Source organism: Antedon mediterranea, chromosome 8, assembly GCF_964355755.1.
Source record: "Antedon mediterranea chromosome 8, ecAntMedi1.1, whole genome shotgun sequence".
Lineage (NCBI taxonomy): Eukaryota > Metazoa > Echinodermata > Crinoidea > Comatulida > Antedonidae > Antedon > Antedon mediterranea.
In genome coordinates this window covers 15,946,837-15,969,005 of record NC_092677.1, presented here as the reverse complement: position 1 = coordinate 15,969,005, position 22,169 = coordinate 15,946,837, and the positions used below count along the sequence as shown (strand labels likewise).

Here is a 22,169-nt window from a genome sequence, read left to right as displayed (position 1 = left end):
TAAATCGCATCAATTTACATTTTACAGAAGTATAATATGACAAAATAAATGCCACCTCATGTGTTTAAAATTAATTTCAATTAATTTTTCAATTTTTTTCTCAAAATAACATACATATATAAAATTGCATATAAATACAATGAAAAGTAGTTCAGTCATGTGGGGGAGAGTCAGAATGACTTTAAGTTTGACCTACCATAACATTAAAAACAATACGAAGAAAAAAACACATAAACTAATAATATATATAAAAAAAAGGGACAATTTCTATTTAATCACTGCACTTTATCCAATTTTAACTGGTCTTATGAAATATCGTGAATAAAAATACTGAAAGATGAGGGCGTATCAATTTGATCTCTGTTGCGCGTGCGTACAACTGGGGACTAGTGCTGTTCCGCCGTACCACGCCGAGAATGTTAAAGAGTCCTTATCCAATCGAGTTCGAACAATACCATGAAAACCCCAGTGGTCTAATGGTTAGGACATCTGCATATCAAGCAGGTGGTCCGAGTTCGCGTCTCGGTTGGGGCGACTTTTTCTCATTCTCACAGATTTCCTCATCTTTATCATTTCAAATTAATTAATTAAGTATATCAGTATATATCCGGGCGGTTTAGAATTAATGTTCTTTGCCTCTTGCCTTCACTGATGAAGGGCTAGTGTTGCCCGAAAGCTCTGCTAACTTTTCTGGCTGTTTACTTTATCGTTTTGATTTAGCTTTTCGCTTTTTATTTTTGTATCTCCATTGAGATCCAGCCACTGATACCCACAGCATTGTCATTTTTTTCAGTAATTTGTCTTTGGATTTATATATATATACCTGTATATATATATATATATATATATATATATATATATATATATATATATATATATATATATATATATATATATATATATATATATATATATATATATATATAGAACTCAACGGCCTTTGCTACGATGGATATATAGTGCTATTTCTCAAATGGCCTTTGCTACTTTGCATTTTGACCTGTAACGTATATGTTTTCCTATTCAATTACATTGCTCATCGATAGGAGCAAACGGCCAAAAGCGTCTTGAGAATTTAAATTTTTAAATTACGATAACTTTTGTAAAAATGATCGAAATTTGATCGGATAACCACATTTATAAAGACAATTTAATAGAGTTTACCCTATCATCAGCTTATATTTTCTTATCACGCACTTTTTGAAATATTGGTTTCTGAATCATGCCTACTTATCGGGTAGTAGTTTTGATAGGCCTGATTTGACAACAACCAACCTAAACCGTCTTGAACTTCTAATTTTTTTTTTACTTATCCGATTTGAAATTTCTTTGTTGTATACGATAGAAGATCATATAAAGAACGTGTATACGAAATTTCATCGATTTATCTTAATTTTAAGTTACTTTAAAAAAATAATTCTATATTGAATTTTTTCGCGAAAAATTGGGATGTCATTTTGCTACGTACCAAAACTCAAATAGTCATTGCGTTTAACGTATTTACTCAATAAATGTAATTTTTGTACAATGTGTTCATATATATTGTTGGATTATGTGTGCCAAATTTGGATTTATAAAACTAAAAAAATTCGGAGATATTAAAAAAATATTGCTCATTTTGGCCGTTTGCTACGTATTTTCTTAATTTTGAAAATGCTTTTACAACGTGGTTACTTTACGAAAACAAACTATTTTTAGGTATGTTAGTCTATGTTTAACATACTATCGATCTGCTATTTTGATTTTTTGAATTTAAGCGTGTTTATATTTTTAATAAAAACCGACTTTTTTTAGATTTTGTGGTCGCTAGAACTCAAATATAATTGTCTCGTTCACTCAAAGTTTATTATAAATGTAAAATGACTTATTAAAATATCTTTATTATCATTAAATTGCAATTTACATAATGAAAAGCTTTATTTTCATTATTAGTCATCATTTAGTTAGCAAATGATTATTTTAAAAGTATATATTACAATTTTTCGGAATTTTGTTATCATTTTAAAATTGGAAAACGTTTCAAATTTAAGGACTTGTGGCAGGTCTTGTATTAAATTACGATTTATTTTGTTTAACATTTTAGAAACAAAAATTCCTTTAATGTGTGTAATCATTAAAACATTCTGCATCCACCACACGTTGATTTTATTGATTTATATAGTTTTAAAACAATTAAATTGGCGATTAAATGTCACGAAATTTAAAAATCCTAAGCATTTTCACTGGAACCACAGCATCCTAGGCCCAACAGCATCGACAGCCTACAGCAAACTATAGATAAACCAGGTATACCGTAAGTTTTTATTTATTTTTGTTGTAATATAGATTTTTAAATAGTTATAGTTCAATGTTATATATTTAATGTTGTTATCTGACTCTCTGGCGGTAATCTATGAGAGGTAAATTAGGGGCCTAGGCCTTAGGTCTATGATGCACATAAAATGCCAAACCTTGTGTGCAGCCGGGGGGCTGCTGCGCCCGGCCCAGGCGGCCTAATTAGGCTTACCGCTTAGGCCTCGGTCTACATTAGGCCTAGGCCCTAGTGTCTGTTTACAGGTTTGTAAGTCCATAAACAGAGTAGGCCTAGACCTAACTTTTCTGGAATCTAGGCATAGGATAGGCACTGACTAGGCCTATGTCTAGAAATAAGCATGGCCTATTATTTATAGCTTTAGCCTGGAAGCCAAGCTTACTAGGCCTAAGGGCCTAGGCCTAGTAGGCCTAGCCTACTCCTACCTAGCCTGTCTTAGGCTAGGCTAGGCCTAGAGGTAGTACTCAGTGCTAGAAGCCTGCCTAGGCCTAGATGTAGCCTACATCCTAAAACTAGACTAGGCCTAGGCTAGAACCTCTAGTAAAGGCTTTGACAGTTTTCTAGGCCCTACCTAGCCTACATTATGTATGTTAGGGCCTATCTGACTTCTAGCATAGGCCTAGCCTAGACATTTTTACAGAAGGTGTACTGTAGGTTTCCCTTCTACATCATTAACAGCTAGCTTAGAACAATCCCTGCATTAAATCAAGCATCCATCCCAAATATTTTTAACATTCACGAATTAAACATACTATTATGATTTACAAATACAAAGCAAATTAATTTTTAGTTTTAGTGTCCGGTTTGGATTATTCAATCAACTACTCAATTTCTGATGACTCAATAATCAACTTAACTTCAGGTATTTTAAGTCCCAAGCTTATTCAACTTATGTTTAATGTGACTAACAACATTTGAAAATAACAATTACTCCTTAAAACTATAAATAAACATTAATTCAATCCAAATAATGGTAGCAAAAGAGATGTTATGAAATAGTAACTATTAAATACTGTTGGTGTTGACTGTATTCAGTTTTTTTTTCAGTGAAACACATTATGGTACAAATGGAGAAAAATATATCTAGAAGAGAGGAAAATAACAAGATGAAGGAGCAGGAAAAATATGGTATACTTATCTGTATGGCGATTTTCATACACATTAATTCATGTTAAAACAAAATGACTATTAAACTATTTTAAGCCCAATTAAATACAACAAAGCACTCAAGTCAATGCCATGAAATGTAATTTAACAGGTGTCTTAAATTAATTCTAAAGCCAATACAAAGCAAATACATTGACAATTAAAATGAAGTGAGAAAAGTGTAATGTAACACTCAGAATTGTTAGAAATATAATATAAATAAAATACAAAATTAAAACTTTTATTTTAGACAACTTCTAATGTTTATTAAAATGTGCTTTTTCATTTTTCAGTTACTGCTGTGGTTTCAAACATCCTTCACTTCACATACAAGTTAATGGCTTATTAATAATTAAGGTAATCAGTAAACTCATTATAAATGTTTTGCTTTAATTTACTAACAATGTTTCATTTATCTACTAACCATACATAAACACACTCACACACCAACATACACAAAACACCTTTTAGAATAGCTTGTATTTAATGTAGGACAAAATTAAACATAACAATGTAGTTGTAGGACAAAATTAAACACAACAAAAGTTTGATCTAGGCTTATTAGTTGTAGGACAAAATTCAACATCAATAAAGCTTAGTTAGTTGCTTAAAATTAAACGGAGGAATACAGTTCAGTTTAGTTTATATTTACTGTATAGGGAAAAAAAATAACAGAGGAATGAAGTTTAGTTTTAGTTGGTTGTTGGACAAAAATGAACAGTTTGGTTAATTGTTGTATTACAAATGCAGACACAGCAATACAGTTCAGTTTAGTTATTTACTGTAGGAAAAAATAAACACATAAACATTGCAGTTTATTTAGTTAATTGTAGGAAAAAATTGGTTTAGAAATCATTTATTGACACAACATTAAACTAGTTAGACATGTATAGGGGTACAGTTATTATAGAACACAATTAAGAGTACATATTTAGACAATCTGAAAGTATAATTGGTTGAGAAATCATCTATTAAACAAACCAATAATACAGGACATTCAAGTAGTTAGACATGTGTAGTGGTACAGTTATTATAGAAGACAATTAAGAGTACATATTTTAGACAATCTGAAAGTGTAATTGGTTGAGAAATCATCTATTAAATCACTCAACAATACAGGACATTCAAGTAGTTAGACATGTGTAGGGGTACAGTTATAGAACACAATTAGGAGTAAATATTTTAGACAATCTGAAAGTATAATTGGTTGAGAAATCATCTATAAAACAACCCAACAATACAAGACATTCAAGTAGTTAGACATGTGTAGGGGTACAGTTATTATAGGACACAATTAGGAGTTTGTTGTAGGACACAATTAAACACAGCAGTTTAGTTTAGTTAGAACAAGCCCCGCATTAAATCAGTAATCAAGCATCCATCGTAAATATTTTAAACATAATTTTGTAATACTATTTTCATGAATTAAAAATACTATATGACTTATATTATAATGCAAATAAATTTTTAGTTTTAGTGTCCGGTTTGGAGTATTCAATCAACTAGCCTATTCAATTTCTGATGACTCAAAACTCAACTTAACTTCAGGTATTTTAAGTCCCATGCTTAATCAACGTTTTAATGTTACTAACAACATATGAAAATACAATTATTTTTAGGTCATAAAAATAACAATTACTCCTTAAAATTATAAATAAAGTAATAAATAATAATAATTCAATGCAAATAATGGTAGTAGGCCTAGTGGTAACAAAAGAGATTTCTTAAAATAGTAACTATTGAATGCTGTTGGTGTTGACTGTATTCAGTTTTTTTTTTCAGTGAAAAACATGATGGTACAAATGGAAAAAAGGTCTAGAAGAGAGGAAAATAACAAGATGAAGGAGCAGAAAATATATGGTTGAATATATGACTAAAATCATACCTTACATTAAAACAATCAATTAAATTAATATTTTATATTACAATAAAGGATGAAATCAATGGTAGGACATGTAATGAGGCCAGTCAAACTAATAACATATAGTATTGAAATAGAGTAAATGTAAAATAAAGAGGTAATTTAGGTGGAAAAATGATAATAAAAAAAATGCTAGTACTACAAGTAAAAATGTTTATTCACATATTTTTTTTATTAATTATATTTTCAGCCTCTGCTATGATTAGTACCAAGTATTGTTGCTTTCAACAAGTCTTACTTCACAATTTGATGTCTTTTAAAGGTAATTGGTCATCTCAATATTGCTTCACGCTTTAAACCATCAGATAATAGTAATAATTGTAGCAGTACAATTAGAAATTAAATTTACATTACATTTATCAAACAAAATGTCTAATGTGATTAGTTGACAACACAATTACAAAAGACAGTAAAAAAGTAGTTAATTTGAAATGCCCAAATTCAATTTAGCTTTCCCTTCTATATCAGCTGTTCTTGTTTGGGTACATTGTTAAAAATCACAATATATGATACACAGAAATACAGTCTGTTTAGGTCATAAAAATGAATAATGCATTAAAAATGTTATTAGTTTTATTAGTACTGTATACTAATGACTAAATATAATGGGTTTTTTTTAAACAGTGATAATGGATAAGAAAGAGGATAATCTAGAAGTGGAAGTGGAAACAAGATGAATAATACATTTAGGAAGGAAAAAAAGGAGATGGTTGAATATAACTAATAGTCTTATTTTCATACACATTAATTCATGTTAAAACAAGATGACCATTAAACAATTTTAAGCCCAGTTAAATACAACAAAGCACCCAAGTCAATGGCTAGAAATGTAATTTAACAGGTTTCTTAAATTAATTCTAAAGCCAATACAAAGCAAATACATTTACAATTAAAAATGAAGCGAGAAAAGTGTAATGTAACACATCTGAGAATTGTTAGTAAAGTATTACATTTCAAACCCAAAATTAAAACTTTTTTTTAGACAACTTCTAATGTTTATTAAAATGTGCTTTTTCATTTTTTTTTCAGTTACTGCTGTGGTTTTAGACATCCTCCACTTCACTTACAAGTTAATGGCTTATTAATAATTAAGGTAATCAGTAAACTCATTATAAATGTTTTGCTTTAATTTACTAACAATGTTTCATTTATCTACTAACCATACATAAACACACTCACACACCAACATACACAAAACACCTTTTAGAATAGCTTGTATTTAATGTAGAACAAATTAAATCTTCTTGTACTAGACTAAAGTTAAACTCAGAAATGCAGTCAGTTTAGTTAATTACTGTAGGGAAAAATTAAAAACAGCAATACAGTTCAGTTAGTTGTTGTAGGACAAAATTAAACTAAGGAATACAGTTTAGTTTAGTTATTTACTGTAGGGAAAAATTAGAAGCAGCAATGTAGTTTAGTTGGTTGTAGAACATATTTAAACAGGGGAATACAGTTCAGTTTAGTTATTTTCTGTATAGGAAAACAATTAAAAACATCAATTCAGTTTAGTATAGTTTAGTTAATTGTACTGTAGGACAAATTTAAACACAGCAATGGAATTTAGTTGGTTGTGAAACAAAAGTGAACATAGTTTAGTTTGGTTAATTGTTGAAGGACAAATGTAGACACAACAATGTAGTTTAGTTTAGTTGGTTGTAGAACAAAATTAAACCGAGCAATTCAGTTTATCTATTGAACAACCCAATAATACAGGACATTCAAGTAGTTAGACATGTGTAGGGGTACAGTTATTATAGAACACAATTAAGAGTAAATTGTAGTTTTTATCAATTGGTTGTAGAAGAAATTTAAACACAGCAATGCAGTTTAGGTTAGTTAGTTGTTTATGGCAAAATTAAACACAGGAATCCAGTTCAGTTTAGTTAGTTGTATGAGAAATTTAAACACAGCAATGCAGTTCAGTTTAGTTAGTTGTAGAAGAAATTTAAACACAGCAATGCAGTTCAGTTTAGTTAGTTGTTTAGGGCAAAATTAAACACAGGATTGCAGTTCAGTTTAGTTGGAATTGTAGGTGAAATATAAACACAGCAATACAGTTCAGTTTAGTTAGTTGTTTAGGGCAAAATAAAACAACAAATCTAACAGTGTAATTGGTTGAGAAATCATCTATTGAACAACCCAATAATACAGGACATTAAAGTAGTCAGACATGTGTAGGGGGACAGTTATTATAGAGCACAATTAAGAGTACATATTTTAGACAAATCTAACAGTACTATTTGTTGAAAAATCATCTATTGAACAACCCAATAATACAGGACATTCAAGTAGTTAGACATGTGTAGGGGTACAGTTATTATAGAACACAATTAAGAGTAAATTGTAGTTTTTATCAATTGGTTGTAGAAGAAATTTAAACACAGCAATGCAGTTCAGTTTAGTTAGTTGTTTAGGGCAAAATAAAACAACAAATCTAACAGTGTAATTGGTTGAGAAATTATCTATTGAACAACCCAATAATACAGAACATTCAAGTAGTTAGACATGTGTAGGGGTAAAGTTATTATAGAACACAATTAAGAGTACATATTTTAGACAAATCTAAAAGTCTAATTGATTGAGAAATTATCTATTGAACAACCCAATAATACAGGACATTCAAGTAGTTAGACATGTGTAGGGGTAAAGTTATTATAGAACACAAATTAAGAGTAAATTGTAGTTTTTATCAATTGGTTGTAGAAGAAATTTAAACACAGCAATGCAGTTCAGGTTAGTTAGATGTTTAGGGCAAAATTAAACACAGGATTGCAGTTCAGTTTAGTTGGTTGTAGGTGAAATTTAAACATAGCAATACAGTTCAGTTTAGTTAGTTGTTTAGGGCAAAATAAAACAGCAAATCTGACAGTGTAATTGGTTGAGAAATCATCTATTGGACAACACAATAATACAGGACATTCAAGTAGTGCAAAGGGCAAACTTAAACACAGGAATGCAGTTCAGTTTAGTTGGTTGTATGAGAAATTTAAACACAGCAATGCAGTTCAGTTTAGTTAGTTGTTAAGGGCAAAATTAAACATAGGAATGCAGTTCAGTTTAGTTGGTTGTATGAGAAACTTAAACACAGCAATGCAGTTCAGGTTAGTTAGATGTTTAGGGCAAAATTAAACACAGGATTGCAGTTCAGTTTAGTTGGTTGTAGGTGAAATTTAAACATAGCAATACAGTTCAGTTTAGTTAGTTGTTTAGGGCAAAATAAAACAGCAAATCTGACAGTGTAATTGGTTGAGAAATCATCTATTGGACAACACAATAATACAGGACATTCAAGTAGTTTTAGTTGGTTGTATGAGAAATTTAAACACAGCAATGCAGTTCAGTTTAGTTAGTTGTTAAGGGCAAAATTAAACACAGGAATGCAGTTCAGTTTAGTTGGTTGTATGAGAAATTTAAACACAGCAATGCAGTTCAGTTTAGTTAGTTGTTAAGGGCAAAATTAAACATAGGAATGCAGTTCAGTTTAGTTGGTTGTATGAGAAACTTAAACACAGCAATGCAGTTCAGTTTAATTGGTTGTATGAGAAATTTAAACACAGCAATGCAGTTCAGTTTAGTTGGTTGTATGAGAAATTTAAACACAGCAATGCGGTTCAGTTCAGTTTAGTTGGTTGTATGAGAAATTTAAACACAGCAATGCAGTTCAGTTTAGTTAGTTGCTTTAGGACAAAGTTAAACAAGGAATTCAGTTTAGTTAATTACTTACCACAAAATTAAACAGAGGAATGCAGTTTAATTTAGTTAGTTGTTTAGGGCAAAATAAAACACAGCACATCTAACAGTAAAATTGGTTGAGAAATCATCTGTAGAACAACTAAAAAATACAGGACATTCAAGTACTTAGATAGGTATAGGGGTACAGTTATTATAGAACACAATTAAGAGTACATATTTTAGACAAATCTAAAAGTATAATTGGTTGAAAAATCATCCATTAAACAACCCAATAATTTAGGACATTCAAGTAGTTAGACATGTGTAGGGGTAATAGTTATTATAGAACACAATTAGGATTACATATTTTAGAAAAATCTAACAGTATAATTGGTTGAGACATTTTTGGTTGTAGGACACAATCATAGCAGTTCAGTTTAGTTTAGTTGGTTGTAGGACACAATCACAGCACTTTAGTTTAGTTGGTTGTAGAACAAAATTAAACAGAGCAATTCAGTTTAGTTTAGTTGGTTGTAGGACAAAATTAAACACAGCAGCTTAGTTTAGTTTAGTTGGTTGTAGAACACAATTTAACACAGCAGCACAGTTTAGTTTAGTAATTAAACAGAGAAATTTAGTTTAGTTGGTTTTAGGACACAATTAAACACAGCAGTTCAGTTTAGTTTAGAACAAAATAAACAGAGAAATTCAGTTTAGTTTAGTTGGTTGTAGGACACAATTTAACAAAGTAATTCAGTTTATTTTATTTGGTTGTAGAACAACATTAAACACAGCAATTCTAATTTAGCTTAGTTGGCTGTAGGACACAATTAAACAGAGTAATTCAGTTTAGTTGGTTGTAGGACACAATTAAACAGAGCAATTCAGTTTAGTTTAGTTGGTTGTAGGACACAATTAAACAGAGCAATTCAGTTTAGTTTAGTTGGTTGTAGGACACAATTAAACAGAGCAATTCAGTTTAGTTTAGTTGGTTTTAGGACACAATTAAACAGAGCAATTCAGTTTAGTTTAGTTGGTTGTAGGACACAATTAAACAGAGCAATTCAGTTTAGTTTAGTTGGTTTTAGGACACAATTAAACACAGCAGTTCAGCTCAGTTCAGTTTAGTTGTTTGTAGAACAAAATGAAACAGAGCAATTCAGTTTAGTTTAGTTGGTTGTAGGACACAATTAAACACAGCAATTCAGTTCAGTTTAGTTGTTTGTAGAACAAAATGAAACAGAGCAATTCAGTTTAGTTTAGTTGGTTGTAGGACACAATTAAACACAGCAATTCAGTTTAGTTTAGTTGGTTGTAGGACACAATTAAACACAGCAATTCAGTTTAGTTTAGTTGGTTGTAGGACACAATTAAACACAGCAATTCAGTTTAGTTTAGTTGGTTGTAGGACACAATTAAACAGAGCAATTCAGTTTAGTTTAGTTGGTTGTAGAACACAATTAAACACAGCAATTCAGTTTAGTTTAGTTGGTTGTAGGACACAATTAAACAGAGCAATTCAGGTTAGTTTAGTTGGTTGTAGGACACAATTAAACACAGCAATTCAGTTTAGTTTAGTTGGTTGTAGGACACAATTAAACAGAGCAATTCAGTTTAGTTTAGTTGGTTGTAGGACACAATTAAACACAGCAATTCAGTTTAGTTTAGTTGGTTGTAGGACACAATTAAACAGAGCAATTCAGTTTAGTTTAGTTGGTTGTAGGACACAATTAAACAGAGCAATTCAGGTTAGTTTAGTTGGTTGTAGGACACAATTAAACAGAGCAATTCAGTTTAGTTTAGTTTAGTTGGTTGTAGGACACAATTAAACACAGCATTTCAGTTTAGTCTAGTTGGTTGTAGAACAAAATTAAACCGAGCAATTCAGTTTAGATTAGTTGGTTGTAGGACACAATTAAACAAAGCAATTCATCTATTAGCCAAAACAATAATACAGAGCATTCAAATATTTAGACATGTGTAGGGGTACAGTTATTATAGAACATCATTAAGGGTACATATTTTAGACAAATCTAAAAGTATAACTGGTTAAGAAATTGTCTAGTAGACAACACAATAATACAGAACATTCAAATATTTAGACTTTTGTAATTCAGTTTAGTTTAGTTGGTTGTAAGACACAATTAAACATAGCAATTCAGTTTAGTTTAGTTGGTTGTAAGACAAAATTAAATAGAGAAGTTTATTTAAGTTGGTTGTAGAACAAAATTAAACAGAGCAATTCAGTTTAGTTTAGTTGGTTGTAGGACAAAATTAAACACAGCAGTTCAGGTTATAGGACACAATTAAGAGTAAATATTTGAGACAAATCTAACAGAATAATTGGTTGAGAAATCTATCTATCTAATCTATTAGACAACACAATATTACAGCACATTCAAGTAGTTAAACATGTGTAGGGGTAGAGTTCTTATAGAACCCATTTGGGAGTACATATTTTAAACAAATCTAACAGTATAATTGGTTGAGAAATCATCTATAGAACAATCCAATAATACAGGACATTCAAGTATTTAGACATGTGTAGGGGTACAGTTATTGTAGAGCACAATTAAGAGTACATTGTAGTTTGATCTATTGGTTGTAGGATAAATTTAAACACAGCAATGCAGTTCAGTTTAGTTAGTTGTTTAGGGCAAAATTAAACACAGGAATGCAGTTAATTTTAGTTGGTTGTAGGAGAAATTTAAACAGAGCAATGCAGTTTAGTTTAGTTAGTTGTTAAGGGCAAAATTAAACATAGGAATGCAGTTCCGTTTAGTTGGTTGTATGAGAAATTTAAACACAGCAATGCAGTTCAGTTTAGTTAGTTGTTAAGGGCAAAATTAAACATAGGAATGCAGTTCAGTTTAGTTGGTTGTATGAGAAATTTAAACACAGGAATGCAGTTCAATTAAGTTAGTTGTTAAGGGCAAAATTAAACATAGGAATGCAGTTCAGTTTAGTTGGTTGTATTAGAAATTTAAACACAGCAATGCAGTTCAGTTTAGTTAGTTGTTAAGGGCAAAATTAAACATAGGAATGCAGTTCAGTTTAGTTGGTTGTATGAGAAATTTAAACACAGCAATGCAGTTCAGTTTAGTTAGTTGTTAAGGGCAAAATTAAACACAGGAATTCAGTTTAGTTTAGTTGGTTGTAGGACAAAATTAAACACAGCAGCTTAGTTTAGTTTAGTTGGTTGTAGAACACAATTTAACACAGCAGCGCAGTTTAGTTTAGTAATTAAACAGAGAAATTTAGTTTAGTTGGTTTTAGGACACAATTAAACACAGCAGTTCAGTTTAGTTTAGAAAAAAATAAACAGAGAAATTCAGTTTAGTTTAGTTGGTTGTAGGACACAATTTAACAGAGTAATTCAGTTTATTTTATTTGGTTGTAGAACAACATTAAACACAGCAATTCTAATTTAGCTTAGTTGGCTGTAGGACACAATTAAACAGAGTAATTCAGTTTAGTTGGTTGTAGGACACAATTAAACAGAGCAATTCAGTTTAGTTTAGTTGGTTGTAGGACACAATTAAACAGAGCAATTCAGTTTAGTTTAGTTGGTTGTAGGACACAATTAAACAGAGCAATTCAGTTTAGTTTAGTTGGTTTTAGGACACAATTAAATAGAGCAATTCAGTTTAGTTTAGTTGGTTGTAGGACACAATTAAACAGAGCAATTCAGTTTAGTTTAGTTGGTTTTAGGACACAATTAAACACAGCAGTTCAGCTCAGTTCAGTTTAGTTGTTTGTAGAACAAAATGAAACAGAGCAATTCAGTTTAGTTTAGTTGGTTGTAGGACACAATTAAACACAGCAATTCAGTTCAGTTTAGTTGTTTGTAGAACAAAATGAAACAGAGCAATTCAGTTTAGTTTAGTTGGTTGTAGGACACAATTAAACACAGCAATTCAGTTTAGTTTAGTTGGTTGTAGGACACAATTAAACACAGCAATTCAGTTTAGTTTATTTGGTTGTAGGACACAATTAAACAGAGCAATTCAGGTTAGTTTAGTTGGTTGTAGGACACAATTAAACACAGCAATTCAGTTTAGTTTAGTTGGTTGTAGGACACAATTAAACAGAGCAATTCAGTTTAGTTTAGTTTAGTTGGTTGTAGGACACAATTAAACACAGCATTTCAGTTTAGTCTAGTTGGTTGTAGAACAAAATTAAACAGAGCAATTCAGTTTAGATTAGTTGGTTGTAGGACACAATTAAACACAGCAATTCATCTATTAGCCAAAACAATAATACAGAGCATTCAAATATTTAGACATGTGTAGGGGTACAGTTATTATAGAACATCATTAAGGGTACATATTTTAGACAAATCTAAAAGTATAACTGGTTAAGAAATTGTCTAGTAGACAACACAATAATACAGAACATTTAAATATTTAGACTTTTGTAATTCAGTTTAGTTTAGTTGGTTGTAAGACACAATTAAACATAGCAATTCAGTTTAGTTTAGTTGGTTGTAAGACAAAATTAAATAGAGAAGTTTATTTAAGTTGGTTGTAGAACAAAATTAAACAGAGCAATTCAGTTTAATTTAGTTGGTTGTAGGACAAAATTAAACACAGCAGTTTAGGTTATAGGACACAATTAAGAGTAAATATTTAAGACAAATCTAACAGAATAATTGGTTGAGAAATCTATCTATCTAATCTATTAGACAACACAATATTACAGCACATTCAAGTAGTTAAACATGTGTAGGGGTAGAGTTCTTATAGAACCCATTTGGGAGTACATATTTTAAACAAATCTAACAGTATAATTGGTTGAGAAATCATCTATAGAACAATCCAATAATACAGGACATTCAAGTATTTAGACATGTGTAGGGGTACAGTTATTATAGAGCACAATTAAGAGTACATTGTAGTTTGATCTATTGGTTGTAGGATAAATTTAAACACAGCAATGCAGTTCAGTTTAGTTGGTTGTAGGACACAATTAAACACAGCAATTCAGTTTAGTTTAGTTGGTTGTAGGACACAATTAAACAGAGCAATTCAGGTTAGTTTAGTTGGTTGTAGGACACAATTAAACACAGCAATTCAGTTTAGTTTAGTTGGTTGTAGGACACAATTAAACAGAGCAATTCAGTTTAGTTTAGTTGGTTGTAGAACACAATTAAACACAGCAATTCAGTTTAGTTTAGTTGGTTGTAGGACACAATTAAACAGAGCAATTCAGGTTAGTTTAGTTGGTTGTAGGACACAATTAAACACAGCAATTCAGTTTAGTTTAGTTGGTTGTAGGACACAATTAAACAGAGCAATTCAGTTTAGTTTAGTTGGTTGTAGGACACAATTAAACACAGCAATTCAGTTTAGTTTAGTTGGTTGTAGGACACAATTAAACAGAGCAATTCAGTTTAGTTTAGTTGGTTGTAGGACACAATTAAACAGAGCAATTCAGGTTAGTTTAGTTGGTTGTAGGACACAATTAAACACAGCAATTCAGTTTAGTTTAGTTGGTTGTAGGACACAATTAAACACAGCAATTCAGTTTAGTTTAGTTGGTTGTAGGACACAATTAAACAGAGCAATTCAGTTTAGTTTAGTTTAGTTGGTTGTAGGACACAATTAAACACAGCATTTCAGTTTAGTCTAGTTGGTTGTAGAACAAAATTAAACCGAGCAATTCAGTTTAGATTAGTTGGTTGTAGGACACAATTAAACAAAGCAATTCATCTATTAGCCAAAACAATAATACAGAGCATTCAAATATTTAGACATGTGTAGGGGTACAGTTATTATAGAACATCATTAAGGGTACATATTTTAGACAAATCTAAAAGTATAACTGGTTAAGAAATTGTCTAGTAGACAACACAATAATACAGAACATTCAAATATTTAGACTTTTGTAATTCAGTTTAGTTTAGTTGGTTGTAAGACACAATTAAACATAGCAATTCAGTTTAGTTTAGTTGGTTGTAAGACAAAATTAAATAGAGAAGTTTATTTAAGTTGGTTGTAGAACAAAATTAAACAGAGCAATTCAGTTTAGTTTAGTTTGTTGTTGGACAAAATTAAACACAGCAGTTCAGGTTATAGGACACAATTAAGAGTAAATATTTGAGACAAATCTAACAGAATAATTGGTTGAGAAATCTATCTATCTAATCTATTAGACAACACAATATTACAGCACATTCAAGTAGTTAAACATGTGTAGGGGTAGAGTTCTTATAGAACCCATTTGGGAGTACATATTTTAAACAAATCTAACAGTATAATTGGTTGAGAAATCATCTATAGAACAATCCAATAATACAGGACATTCAAGTATTTAGACATGTGTAGGGGTACAGTTATTGTAGAGCACAATTAAGAGTACATTGTAGTTTGATCTATTGGTTGTAGGATAAATTTAAACACAGCAATGCAGTTCAGTTTAGTTAGTTGTTTAGGGCAAAATTAAACACAGGAATGCAGTTAATTTTAGTTGGTTGTAGGAGAAATTTAAACAGAGCAATGCAGTTTAGTTTAGTTAGTTGTTAAGGGCAAAATTAAACATAGGAATGCAGTTCCGTTTAGTTGGTTGTATGAGAAATTTAAACACAGCAATGCAGTTCAGTTTAGTTAGTTGTTTAGGGCAAAATTAAACACAGGAATGCAGTTCAGTTTAGTTGGTTGTATGAGAAATTTAAACACAGCAATGCAGTTCAGTTTAGTTAGTTGTTAAGGGCAAAATTAAACATAGGAATGCAGTTCAGTTTAGTTGGTTGTATGAGAAATTTAAACACAGGAATGCAGTTCAATTAAGTTAGTTGTTAAGGGCAAAATTAAACATAGGAATGCAGTTCAGTTTAGTTGGTTGTATTAGAAATTTAAACACAGCAATGCAGTTCAGTTTAGTTAGTTGTTAAGGGCAAAATTAAACATAGGAATGCAGTTCAGTTTAGTTGGTTGTATGAGAATTTTAAACACAGCAATGCAGTTCAGTTTAGTTAGTTGTTAAGGGCAAAATTAAACACAGGAATTCAGTTTAGTTTAGTTGGTTGTAGGACAAAATTAAACACAGCAGCTTAGTTTAGTTTAGTTGGTTGTAGAACACAATTTAACACAGCAGCACAGTTTAGTTTAGTAATTAAACAGAGAAATTTAGTTTAGTTGGTTTTAGGACACAATTAAACACAGCAGTTCAGTTTAGTTTAGAAAAAAATAAACAGAGAAATTCAGTTTAGTTTAGTTGGTTGTAGGACACAATTTAACAGAGTAATTCAGTTTATTTTATTTGGTTGTAAAACAACATTAAACACAGCAATTCTAATTTAGCTTAGTTGGCTGTAGGACACAATTAAACAGAGTAATTCAGTTTAGTTGGTTGTAGGACACAATTAAACAGAGCAATTCAGTTTAGTTTAGTTGGTTGTAGGACACAATTAAACAGAGCAATTCAGTTTAGTTTAGTTGGTTGTAGGACACAATTAAACAGAGCAATTCAGTTTAGTTTAGTTGGTTTTAGGACACAATTAAATAGAGCAATTCAGTTTAGTTTAGTTGGTTGTAGGACACAATTAAACAGAGCAATTCAGTTTAGTTTAGTTGGTTTTAGGACACAATTAAACACAGCAGTTCAGCTCAGTTCAGTTTAGTTGTTTGTAGAACAAAATGAAACAGAGCAATTCAGTTTAGTTTAGTTGGTTGTAGGACAAAATTAAACACAGCAGTTCAGGTTATAGGACACAATTAAGAGTAAATATTTAAGACAAATCTAACAGAATAATTGGTTGAGAAATCTATCTATCTAATCTATTAGACAACACAATATTACAGCACATTCAAGTAGTTAAACATGTGTAGGGGTAGAGTTCTTATAGAACCCATTTGGGAGTACATATTTTAAACAAATCTAACAGTATAATTGGTTGAGAAATCATCTATAGAACAATCCAATAATACAGGACATTCAAGTATTTAGACATGTGTAGGGGTACAGTTATTATAGAGCACAATTAAGAGTACATTGTAGTTTGATCTATTGGTTGTAGGATAAATTTAAACACAGCAATGCAGTTCAGTTTAGTTAGTTGTTTAGGGCAAAATTAAACACAGGAATGCAGTTAATTTTAGTTGGTTGTAGGAGAAATTTAAACAGAGCAATGCAGTTTAGTTTAGTTAGTTGTTAAGGGCAAAACTAAACATAGGAATGCAGTTCCGTTTAGTTGGTTGTATGAGAAATTTAAACACAGCAATGCAGTTCAGTTTAGTTAGTTGTTTAGGGCAAAATTAAACACAGGAATGCAGTTCAGTTTAGTTGGTGGTATGAGAAATTTAAACACAGCAATGCAGTTCAGTTTAGTTAGTTGTTAAGGGCAAAATTAAACATAGGAATGCAGTTCAGTTTAGTTGGTTGTATGAGAAATTTAAACACAGCAATGCAGTTCAATTAAGTTAGTTGTTAAGGGCAAAATTAAACATAGGAATGCAGTTCAGTTTAGTTGGTTGTATGAGAAATTTAAACACAGCAATGCAGTTCAGTTTAGTTAGTTGTTAAGGGCAAAATTAAACATAGGAATGCAGTTCAGTTTAGTTGGTTGTATGAGAAATTTAAACACAGCAATGCAGTTCAGTTTAGTTAGTTGTTAAGGGCAAAATTAAACACAGGAATGCAGTTCAGTTTAGTTGGTTGTATGAGAAATTTAAACACAGCAATGCAGTTCAGTTTAGTTAGTTGTTAAGGGCAAAATTAAACATAGGAATGCAGTTCAGTTTAGTTGGTTGTATGAGAAACTTAAACACAGCAATGCAGTTCAGTTTAGTTGGTTGTATGAGAAATTTAAACACAGCAATGCAGTTCAGTTTAGTTGGTTGTATGAGAAATTTAAACACAGCAATGCAGTTCAGTTTAGTTGGTTGTATGAGAAATTTAAACACAGCAATGCAGTTCAGTTTAGTTAGTTGCTTTAGGACAAAGTTAAACAAGGAATTCAGTTTAGTTAATTACTTACCACAAAATTAAACAGAGGAATGCAGTTCAATTTAGTTAGTTGTTTAGGGCAAAATAAAACACAGCACATCTAACAGTATAATTGGTTGAGAAATCAACTGTAGAACAACTAAAAAATACAGGACATTCAAGTACTTAGATAGGTATAGGGGTACAGTTATTATAGAACACAATTAAGAGTACATATTTTAGACAAATCTAAAAGTATAATTGGTTGAAAAATCATCCATTAAACAACCCAATAATACAGGACTTTCAAGTAGTTAGACATGTGTAGGGGTACAGTTATTATATAACCCATTTTGGAGTACATATTTGACAACTCTAACAGTATAATTGGTTGAGAAAACATCTATTGAACAACCAAATGGACATTCAAGTAGACATGTGTAAGGATACAGTTAATATAGAACACAATTAAGAGTACATATTTTAGACAAATCTAACAGAATAATAATACAGGACATTCAAGTAGTTAGACATGTGTAGGGGTAATAGTTATTATAGAACACAATTAGGATTACATATTTTAGAAAAATCTAACAGTATAATTGGTTGAGACATTTTTGGTTGTAGGACACAATCACAGCAGTTCAGTTTAGTTTAGTTAGTTGTAGGACACAATCACAGCAGTTTAGTTTAGTTGGTTGTAGAACAAAATTAAACAGAGCAATTCAGTTTAGTTTAGTTGGTTGTAGGACAAAATTAAACACAGCAGCTTAGTTTAGTTTAGTTGGTTGTAGAACACAATTTAACACAGCAGCACAGTTTAGTTGGTTGTAGGACACAATTAAACATAGCAATTCAGTTTAGTTTAGTTGGTTGTAGGACACAATTAAACATAGCAGTTCAGTTTAGATTAGTTGGTTGTAGGACACAATTAAACACAGCAATTCATCTATTAGCCAAAACAATAATACAGAGCATTCAAATATTTAGACATATGTAGGGGTACAGTTATTGTAGACAACAATTAAGATAATATATTTTAGACAAATTTAAAAGTATAATTGGTTGGGAAATTATCTAGTAGACAACAAAACAATACAGAACATTCAAATATTTAGACATGTGTAGGGGTACAGTTATTATAGAACATCATTAAGGGTACATATTTTAGACAAATCTAAAAGTATAATTGGTTAAGAAATTATCTAGTAGACAACACAATAATACAGAACATTCATATATTTAGACTTCTGCAATTCAGTTTAGTTTAGTTGGTTGTAAGACACAATTAAACATAGCAATTCAGTTTAGTTTAGTTGGTTGTAAGACAAAATTAAATAGAGAAGTTTATTTAAGTTGGTTGTAGAACAAAATTAAACAGAGCAATTCAGTTTAGTTTAATTGGTTGTAGGACAAAATTAAACACAGCAGTTCAGGTTATAGGACACAATTAAGAGTAAATATTTGAGACAAATCTAACAGAATAATTGGTTGAGAAATCTATCTATCTAATCTATTAGACAACACAATATTACAGCACATTCAAGTAGTTAAACATGTGTAGGGGTAGAGTTCTTATAGAACCCATTTGGGAGTACATATTTTAAACATATTTAACAGAATAATTGGTTAAGAAATTATCTATTAGACAACACAATAATACAGAGCATTCAAGTAGTTAAACATGTGTAGGGGTACAGTTATTATAGAACACAATTAAGAGTACATTGTAGTTTGATCTATTGGTTGTAGGATAAATTTAAACACAGCAATGCAGTTCAGTTTAGTTAGTTGCTTAAGGACAAAGTTAAACAAAGGAATTCAGTTTAGTTTTGTTAGTTCTTACAACAAAATTAAAGAGAGGAATGCAGTTTAATTTAGTTAGTTGTTTAGAGCAAAATAAAAAACAGCAAATCTAACACTATAATTGGTTAAGAACTTTTAGACAAAACAATTATACATGGTACAGTTATTATAGAACACAATTAGGAGTAAATATTTTAGACAAATCTGAAGTATAATTAGTTGAGAAATTCTATATGAACCAACCCAATAATACAGGACATTCAAGTTGTTAGACATGTGTAGGGGTACAGTTATTATAGAGCACAATTAAGACTCGAGTACATATTTTAGAAAAATCTAACAGTATAATTTGGTTGAGAAATCATCTAATAGACAGCACAATAATACAGGAAATTCTAGTAGTTCACATTTGTAGGGAGGGGTACAGATATTATAGAACACAATTAGGAGTACATATTTTAGACAAATCTAACATTAAAACTGGTTGAGTAATCATCTATAGAACAACCCAACAATACAGGACATTCAAGTAGTTAGACATGTATAGGGGTACAGTTATTATAGCACACAATTAAGAGTACATATTTTAGACAAATCTGAAGTATAATTAGTTGATAAATCATCTATTGAACAACTCAACAATACAAGACATTCAAGTAGTTAGGTTACAGTTATTATAGAGCACAATTTAGAGTAAATATTTTAGACAAATTTAACAGTAGAATTTGAGAAATAACCTATTGAACAACCCAATAATACACATTTCACATTTAACTAGTTACACGTGTGTAGGGGTACAGTTATTATAGCACACAATTTTAGACAAAAAATTTGTTTAGAAATCATCCATTAGACAACACAACGACACAGGACATTCAAGAAGTTAGACATCTGTGGGGATACAGTTATTATACAGCACGATTAAGAGTACAGCTGTATTTTAGACAAATCTAACAGAATAATTTGTTTAGAAATCATCTGGTAAACAACACAACAGTACAGAACATTTAAGTAGTTAGACATCTGTAGGGGTACAGTTATTATAAAACATATATACTAGACAAATCTACCAATACAACTGTTTGAAAAATCATTTATTAGACAATAAAACAATACAGGACACTTAACTAATTTCTTAGAAAAAAACACTTACCAATTTAATTATACACCCAAATGCAAAAACCAAAAGTAACTATTGTTAAACAACTGTACTTTTAGTAGTATTATTGATACAATTTTAATGTTTGCAGTCAATTAAATGAACACTTAACATGCTTATTGTGAAACCTGGTTAAATCCTGCAATATTCTTCTACCCACAGTGTGTTGCTGTTTGGACTGTCATTGAAGGAGCATTTTCATAGAATGAGCATACTGAAGTAGAAGTCTAAATGTATTCACCTATTCATTTGAAACTCATCAACATTATACAGCAGCAGCTCCATAGTGTTTGGTTGCATGAATGATTGGCCAGGACTTGTATTCAATGACATTTTTTAACAAACGTTACATAGATGCTTACATAGGCCTTAATTCTTTAGCCTTTCCAGGTTAAACTATTAATTGTGTTACCTTTTATAAGAAATAATTATTTTGAATTAATTTAAGCTCTTCCCTTACAGTTTGTTTTTTAGTATTTTGTAAGTTTTATTTTAATTTGTCATTAAATTAAATCAAAGATGAAATAAAGTTATAAAAGTTGTCTTCAATTCTGTGTGCACCTGCTTTTATCTAATACATACAGCTACAGATGAAGGCTGCAGTGGGGTTCTAGTCATTCCATTTATTACTATTCTCTCCTTATTTTGCTCACACTGGGCCACTATTTAAAAAGCTCATCATCCTAAAGTTAAATGACTTGCATTAATTTTATTAATCTTCAGTGTTCATGTTTTTGGAAGACAGTACATCTTTAAGTCAATGTAATTAGTTTTTTTAAACTGGTTATATATACTTGTTAAACCTTATTTCTGATTTACTTTAAACTGAAACCTTTTGTTTTGCTGAAAAGGGTTAAGTCATGACAAGTGCTTTTGCACTTCTGGACTTGATCCTGACTGCCATAATTATGAGGTTTACTACATTAAACATGAATTAAAAATGAATTATGAGAACCCTAGCACATGGTGATGTTTATGGATGGAGTTGTTGATTTTCTTGTCCATAATTCTTGTAACATCCAAAGTTGTATAACACTGCATCAGTGTTGTCCACAGCGTAGGTCTATTAGTGTCTGTCAACATATGGTTTTTATTATATAAAATGTTGTCAACTACATGTTATTAACATGCTCCAATGTTATTTTCTATTTATTTTCGACCAAAAACAAGTTAAAAAAACAATCTTGTATTTTCAATGTATTCAATTATAATCTCTATTCATCCGT

At 30.5% G+C, this 22,169-nt stretch overlaps 1 protein-coding gene and 1 long non-coding RNA gene across 7 annotated transcripts in view; one reads left to right on the top strand and one right to left on the bottom strand.

The window, feature by feature from the left end:
* Positions 1-22,169, bottom strand: part of LOC140056393 (uncharacterized) — a 45,899-nt gene that overhangs the window by 9,437 nt on the left and 14,293 nt on the right. The window lies entirely within an intron of this gene.
* LOC140056613 (uncharacterized) lies at positions 1,458-21,451 on the top strand. Of its 6 annotated transcripts, none has more exons than XR_011846785.1 (8): positions 1,458-2,286; positions 3,102-3,173; positions 3,359-3,439; positions 3,751-3,814; positions 4,929-5,005; positions 5,240-5,640; positions 6,003-6,471; positions 21,106-21,451. It is a non-coding gene; the product is annotated as an uncharacterized lncRNA (long non-coding RNA). The 6 variants fall into 6 exon arrangements; XR_011846787.1 differs by lacking the exon at positions 3,102-3,173 and having other exon boundaries at positions 1,458-2,293; positions 6,003-6,207; positions 6,408-6,471; XR_011846784.1 differs by having other exon boundaries at positions 1,458-2,293.